Source organism: Ovis canadensis, chromosome 25 (genome assembly GCF_042477335.2).
Source record: "Ovis canadensis isolate MfBH-ARS-UI-01 breed Bighorn chromosome 25, ARS-UI_OviCan_v2, whole genome shotgun sequence".
Classification (NCBI taxonomy): domain Eukaryota; kingdom Metazoa; phylum Chordata; class Mammalia; order Artiodactyla; family Bovidae; genus Ovis; species Ovis canadensis.
The window spans coordinates 31,510,898-31,518,815 of record NC_091269.1 but is presented as its reverse complement, the minus strand read 5'-3'; positions in this window follow the sequence as shown (position 1 = coordinate 31,518,815).

The window sequence follows — 7,918 nt, the reverse complement described above, 5'->3', positions numbered from 1 at the left end:
CCCCGCTTCCGGATTCTCATCAAACCCCACCTTCTTCTCCCGGAAGACAACGCAATCCTACTGCTAAAAGCGAGCCGGAAGGACAACGCGGGGGCGGGGCCTCCGAGACGGGCGGCCGGGGGCGGGGCCACCAGGGCGCCGTTGTGACGCACAAGGAGCGTACCTGGGGCTTGGCCCTCCAGGCGCAGGGCAGGGCCTGGGCCTGCCTAGCGACCCGCTGCCAGGAGGGGAGCTGCGGGACGTGGACGAGCCCTTGGGAAAGAAGAGGCTTTTTGTGGCAAGTTTGAGGGTTTAGTGGTACTGACTGGGAGGTTCTCCCAGTGAGCTCAAAGAATGTCGAGAGTGAAAACTAGCGTGGTATAAGGAGATGAGAGTCATTTCCTGGCGAGAAAGGAAGGGAACCAGGAACATCGGAGACCGATGAAGGCGGGTCGAGCGACCGCAGCCGCAAGGTGTGCTCTCTACGGTCGCTATTCTGCACGGTCACGTGACATCGGCTAGCCCTCTTAACTGGTTCCTTCAGAGGGCAGGGCTTTTTCCTAAAAGTCCTGGGGTAGAGGAAGTCACCCCGGAGCCCTTCACTTCTGGAAGAAACACGGTTTAGGCCAGTGTCGTTTCGTTTCCTGCTACATCCAGGCCAGCTGTTTCTGCTCTAAACAAGACACATTGAACTTTCCAGCCCTTGGTAACGAGTTATTTGTTACGGACCTGTACAAAGTCAGAATTAGTAGTGTCAGGGACCAAGAGTTGTCATATTCTGTTACAAAAGCAGCTGAGCGATCTCCTTTTGTTTTTCATCTTAATTATGGTCAGATTTAGCGTTAAAAAGTAAAGGAGCCCCGACAACCATCGTTGGTAGGTGGCCTGAATGCCCGGATGAACATAAGCGACATCATGGAATTTTGATGTCAAATGAGGTATCTAACGAGACAGAAGGTAAAGAAATTTAAGACTTACTATGCATGAACAGTAAACAGACACTGCAAACACAAAAAGACCAAACATCCCTTCTCTAGCTAACATGAGTGACTATTGCTTTTCCAGTGACAACTCTAGCCCTGCTCCATTCTTCCTGCTTTTCAGATGACAATTAAATCACTGATTCCTTGGGCCCTCCCCCAAATCACCTACATAGGCCCAAACACTACAATAAGCCCTTTTTATTTTTTTTAAGATTTTATTTTTTTTAATGTGGACCATTTAAAAAATCTCTACTGTTGTATGCTTTCGTTTTTTGGCTAAGAAGCATGTAGGATTCTTAGCTCCCCGAGGGAGGATCCAACTGGCACCCCGTGCTTTGGAAGGTGAAGTTCTAACCACTGGCCTTTCAGTAAGTCCCAGTAAGCCCCTTTTAACATTCACTTCCTAAGATACCCAAGGGTTCCCCATAGTGTCAGATCTCCCTGGCTACAACAGTTAGGCCTACACTGTTTGACCATAACTGTGTTTTGGTAGTTGTAGGCATCACATTTATGAATTATACATAACCATACATTTATGGATAGAGATACTTACATTTATGAATTATATATGGGCTTCTCTAGTTCCTCAGAAGGTAAAGCATCTGCCTGCAATGCCGGAGCCCTGGGGTCGATCCCTGGGTGGGGAAGATCCCCTGGAGAAGGAAACAGCACCCCACTCCAGTATTCTTGCCTGGAAAACCCCATGGGTGGAGGAGCCTGGTAGGCTGCAGTCCATGGGGTCACTACGAAGCTTGGTAGCCTACAGTCCATGGGGTGGCAAAGAGTCGGACACATACATAACCATTATACATAACCATACATTTATGGGTATAGATAATTACATTGATGAATTATATATATCCATACAAAACCCTAGAGCCTTTATTCTGAAGAGAAATGAAAAAAAACATTGTGAATAATAAAATGAGGCAAAATCTTGGTATGCACTGATGGTGAAGCTGAAACTCCAATACTCTGGCCACCTGATGGGAAGAGCTGACTCATTTGAAAAGACTCTGATGCTGAGAAAGATTGAGGGCAGGAGGAGAAGGGGATGACAGAGGATAAGATGGTTGGATGCCATCACTGACTCAATGGACATGGGATTGGGTGGACTCCGGGAGTTGGTGATGGACAGGGAGGCCTGGTGTGCTGCGGTTCATGGGGTCACAAAGAGTCCGACAGAACTGAGCGACTGAACTGAACTTGGTATATAAAAAACTTGTATGCTAAATGCAATATGGGATTGTAGTTTCGATTCTGAAACAGTGGAAGGACATAAATGATAAAATCAGATTAAAGTGTAGTTTAATTAAGAGTATCATATCAGTGTGAATTTCTTAGTTTTGACAATTATGCCATGGTTATATAGACATTAAATACAGGAGACATAATGCAGAGTATACAGGAACACCCTCTACTATCTTTGCAGCTTCTTTTTTTTTTAGTATTTATTTGGCTATGTTTGGTCTTATGTCCAGCAAGAGGGCTCTCTGGTTGTGCTACATAAGCTCAGCCATTCTGTGGTATGTGGGAATCTTAGTTCTCCATGTGCTCAGTCCCTAAGTCATGTCTAACTTTTTGTAACCCCATGGACTGTAGCCTGCCAGGCTCTTCTGTCCATAGGGTTATCCCAGCAGGAATACTGCAGTGGGTTACCATTTCCTCTTCCAGGAAATCTTCCTGAGCCAGGAATTGAACCCATGTCTCCTATGTCTGGCATTGACAGGCAGATTCTTTACCATGGAGCCACCTGGGAAGTCCTTAGTTACCCAGTTCAGTTCAGTTCGGTTGCTCAGTTGTGTCCGACTCTTTTCTACCCCATGGACTGCAGCATGCCAGGCCTCCCTGTTCATCACCAACTCCCAGTGTTTACTCAAACTCATGTCCATTGTCAGTGAGTCAGGGATGCCATCCAGCCGGCTATCTCATCCTCTGTCGTCCCCTTCTCCCCCTACCCTCAATCTTTCCCAGCATCAGGGTCTTTTCAAATGAGTCAGCTCTTCGCATCAGGTGGCCAAACTATTGCAGTTTCAGCTTCAACATCAGTCCTTCCAAAGAATATTCAGGACTGATTTCCTTTAGGATGGACTGGTTGGATCTCCTTCCTGTCCAAGGGACTCTCAAGAGTCTTCTCCCAACACCACAGTTCAAAACCATCAATTCTTCAGCACTCAGCTTTCTTTATAGTCCAACTCTCACATCCATACATGACTACTGGAAAAACCATAGCCTTGACTACACAGACCTTTGTTGAAAAAGTAATGTCTCTGCTTTTTAATATGCTGTCTAGGTTGGTCATAACATCTCTTCCAAGGAGTAAGTATCTTTTTAATTTCATGGCTGCAGTCACCATCTGCAGTGATTTTGGAGCCCAGAAAAATAAAGTCAGCCACTGTTTCCACTGTTTCCCCATCTATTTGTCATGAAGTGATGGGACCAGATGCCATGATCTTATTTTTCTGAATGTTGAGCTTTAAGCCAACTTTTCCATTCTTCTCTTTCACTTTCATCAAGAGGCTCTTTAGTTCTTCTTCACTTTCTGCCATAAGGGTGGTGTAATCTGCACATCTGAGGTTACTGATATTTCTTCTGGCAATCTTGATTCCAGCTTGTGCTTTATCCAGCCCAGCGTTTCTCATGATGTACTCTGAATATAAGTTAAATGAGCAAGGTCACAATAAATAAGCAAGGTGACTCCTTTTCCTGTTTGGAACCAGTCTGCTAGTTACCCAACCAGGGATCAAACCCACATCCCATGTATTGGTAGGCAGATTCTTAACCACCGGACCACCAGGGAAGTCCCGCAACTTTTCTAAATACTTAAAAATTTTTATTTTGGAACAATTTTATTTTTAAAAAACTTATGCCCAATTTATCCTCTAGGGAGAAGGCTTATTTTTGCTTTTGACTGGGATGATGGTTATTGCATCCAGAATGATCCCAGTGTGAGCAACAGAAATGAGAAGAGCTCTAGTCAACAGCTGCTCTTCTGACTCAATTTGAGCTTCTGGATTTTCTCTACTTGACATTTCAGGGTTTCTTCCTGAGTCCTTATACACCTGCCCCAACCCCTGTGGGATTATAGCCACCACAGTCACTTAAAGTGACCACACCTGATCTAGGTCTGGTCCATTATTTTGTCATCATATAGACAAAAGTAAGATTCCTGACTGATTTCAGAGTAGAAATAAGTTGTAAGAGGGTAAGAATCACAAAAGTACAAGAGGAGAAGTTGTGTCAAGGAAGAATTTTCAGGTCAAAGGCAAAGAGATGAAAATGCTTCTTTGGACTCTGCAAACACATGAATGCATCTCCTGAGCCTTCCCTGGTGTGGTGTTGACACAGACCCCAGCCATGACCCAAGCCCAGGAGTTAATTTACACTGTAATGGAAAGCATCAGGCTATGAAACACCAACAAAAGAGAGAAAATAGGATACCCAAGCCTATACCAGACAGTCACTGAGGGACTAGCTATAATAGCCCAGCTTGTTGCAGTAGCAGTGGATAGAAATTTTCATTCAGATCATCCTCCTGTAGTAAAAAAAGTTGCATGTAAATACCAAAGGCAGACGAGAAGATGATAAGGGTTTGTTTGACTTACAATTAGACTCCAGGAGAAGGACCTTGTCTTCCAGAATCTGATGGTTTTCATTATGTGGTGGGAGTAGCTATAGCAGTGCTGTCCAATACAAACATGTGAGCTACAAATGTGATTTAATTTTTTTCTAGTAGCCACATTTACAAGTAAAAACATGAGTAATGTTCATTTTAATAGCTTTATTTGGATCAACACACCCAAAATATCTTCCTGTATGTAGTCAGTATGTAACATTATCAATAAGACATTTTATGTTCTTTTTTTATTCTTTGAAGGTTGATGTGTATTTTCCACTTATAGCGCATCTCCATATTTTTTTTAGTCAAGAATTTAAATTTGGGGAATAGTTAATGTATATTTAGATTTCATATAATTTACAGATGAAAAAGCAGATTCACACATATCCATGTTGTTCCAAACATACTTAAAGGTTTTCCCATAACTGAATTATGAGTTTTTAGATTACATTCAGGCAAGGATGTGGAGAAATTGGAACTCTTGTGTGTAGCTGATAATAATGTATTCAGTTCAGTTCAGTTCAGTTCAGTCGCTCAGTCGTGTCCGACTCTTTGCGACCCCATGAATCGAAGTATACCAGGCCTCCCTGTCCATCACCAACTCCCGGAGTTCACTCAGACTCATGTCCATTGAGTCTGTGATGCCATCCAGCCATCTCATCCTCTGTCGTCCCCTTCTCCTCCTGCCCCCAATCCCTCCCAGCATCAGAGTCTTTTCCAATGAGTCAACTCTTCACATGAGGTGGCCAAAGTACTGGAGTTTCAGCTTTAGCATCATTCCTTCCAAAGAAATCCCAGGGCTGATCTCCTTCAGAATGGATTGGTTGGATCTCTTTGCAGTCCAAGGGACTCTCATAAGAGTCTTCTCCAACACCACAGTTCAAAAGCATCAATTCTTAAGCTGGTACAAATGTAATTATGGGTTTTACATTATTGAAATTTGCCATTTGATATTGGATACATTCTTCAATAAATGTGATTATGCTATACATCATTTTAATATGCTTTTCTCACTTTATGTTCTTTGGCTAATGACGTTGTGTGCTAAGTCACTTCACCCATGTCTGACCCTTTGTGACACTGTGGATTATAGCCCGCAAGGCTCCTCTGTCCATGGGATTCTCCAGGCAAGAATACTGGAGTGTGGTTTTCCATGCCCTCCTCCAGGGGAGCGTCCCAACCCAGTTATCAAACCTCAATCTCCGGCATTGCGGGCAGATTCTTTACTATCTGAGCCACCAGGGAAGCTCAATGACTTATTGCTTTATGCTTATTTTATATTTATTTTAGACTATAGAAATTATATTAGACAAAAAGCAAATTTGAGTGATTTTCTTACTCAAGTTTAAAATAGGTCGTAAAGCAGTGGAGACAACGCGCAACATCAACGACACATTTGGCCCAGCAACTGCTAACAAATGTTCAGTGCAGTGGTGGTTCAAGAAGTTTTGCAAAAGACAAGAGCCTTGAAGATGAGGAGCCCAGTGGCTAGCCTTTGGAAATTGACAACAACTAATTGAGAGCAATCATCGAAGCTGATCCTCCTACAACTACACGAGAAGTTGCCAAAGAACTCAATGTCGACCATTCTGTGGTCATTCATTATTTGAAGCAAATTCGAAAGGCGAAAAAGCTCTATAAGTACGTGCCTCATGAGCTGACCAAAAAAAATTTTTTACTGTTATTTTGAAGTCTTTTATTTTATGCAACAACAATGAACCATTTCTCCATCAGGCTGTGGTGTGTGATGAAAAATGGACTTTATCCATTACCAGCAATGAGCAGCTCACCGGTTGGACTGAGAAGAAGCTCCTAAGCACTTCCTGAAGCCAAACTTGCACCAAAAAAGATCGTGGTCACTGTTTGGTGGTCTGCTGCCCATCTGATCCAATACAGCTTTCTGAATCCCGAAAAAACCATTACATCTGAAAACTATGCTCAGCAAATCAATGAGATGCACCCAAAACTGCAATGCCTTCCCAGCACTGATCAACAGAAAAGACCCAATTCATCTCCACAACAATGCCCAACCACCTGTCACACAACCAACAGTTCAAAAGTTGAACAAATTGGACTACAAAGATTTGCCTCATCCACTATATTCACCTGACCGTTCACCAACCTAGCACCACTTCTTCAAGTGTCTCAACAACTTTTTTCAGGGAAAATGTTTCCACAGCCAGCAGGGTGCAGAAAATGCTAAGAGTTCACTGAATCCCAAAGCATGGATATTTACACTACAGGAATAAACAAACTCATTTCTCATTGGCAAAAATATATTGATTGTAATGGTTCCTATCTTGATTGATAAAAATGTGTTTGAGCCTAGTTATAATTTAAAATTCACTGTTTGAAACCACAATTACTTTTAAACCAACCTAATAAAACTGTGCATCTGCTGTGGAAAACAGTATAACAACTCCTCAAAAATTTAAAAAGAATTACCATATAATCCTGCAATTCTTTTTGCTAGATATGTATCTGAAAGCATTACAGGTAAGGTTTCAAAATATTTGTATACCAGTGTTCATAGCACCATTATTTTCAGTAATCAAAAGTTGAAAGCAACCCAAGCATTAATTGGCAGATGAATGGATTAACAAAATGTGGTATATACAAACAAGGGAATATTACTCAGCCTTTTTAAAAAGGAAGGAAATTCTGAGACAGGCTAAAAGATGGGTGAACCTTGAGGATACTGCTGCTGCTGCTGCTGCTAAGTCGCTTCAGTCGTGTCCAACTCTGTGCGACCCCATAGACAGCAGCCTATCAGGCTCCCCCGTGCCTGGGATTCTCCAGGCAAGAACACTGGAGTGGGTTGCCATTTCCTTCTCCAATGCATGAAAGTGAAAAATGAAAGTGAAGTCGTTCAGTCATGTCCGACCCTCAGCGACCCCATGGACTGCAGCCTTCCAGGCTCTTCTGTCCATGGGATTTTCCAGGCAAAAGAGTACTGGAGTGGAGTGCCGTTGACATTAAGCAGTGTGAAATAAGCCAGTCACAAAAAGACAAATATTGTATGATTCCACTTACATTAAGTATCAAAAGTAGATTCACAGAGCCAGAAATTACAATGGTGATGTTTCCAGAGACTAGGAGGAGGCAGAAAATCGGGAGTTGTTAATACATAGAGAGTTTCAAGTTTTCAAAATAAAAATGACCTGTGAAGATTGGTTGCACAAAACTGAATGTACTTAACACTACTGAACTTAGAAATGGTTAAGATGATAAACTTTATGTTGTGTACTTCACAAAATAAAAAGTTAAGGTTCTCAGTCATATTCACCACATTTCAAGTGCTCAACAAGCCTGTGTGGCTAAATGGCCCCCTTATCAC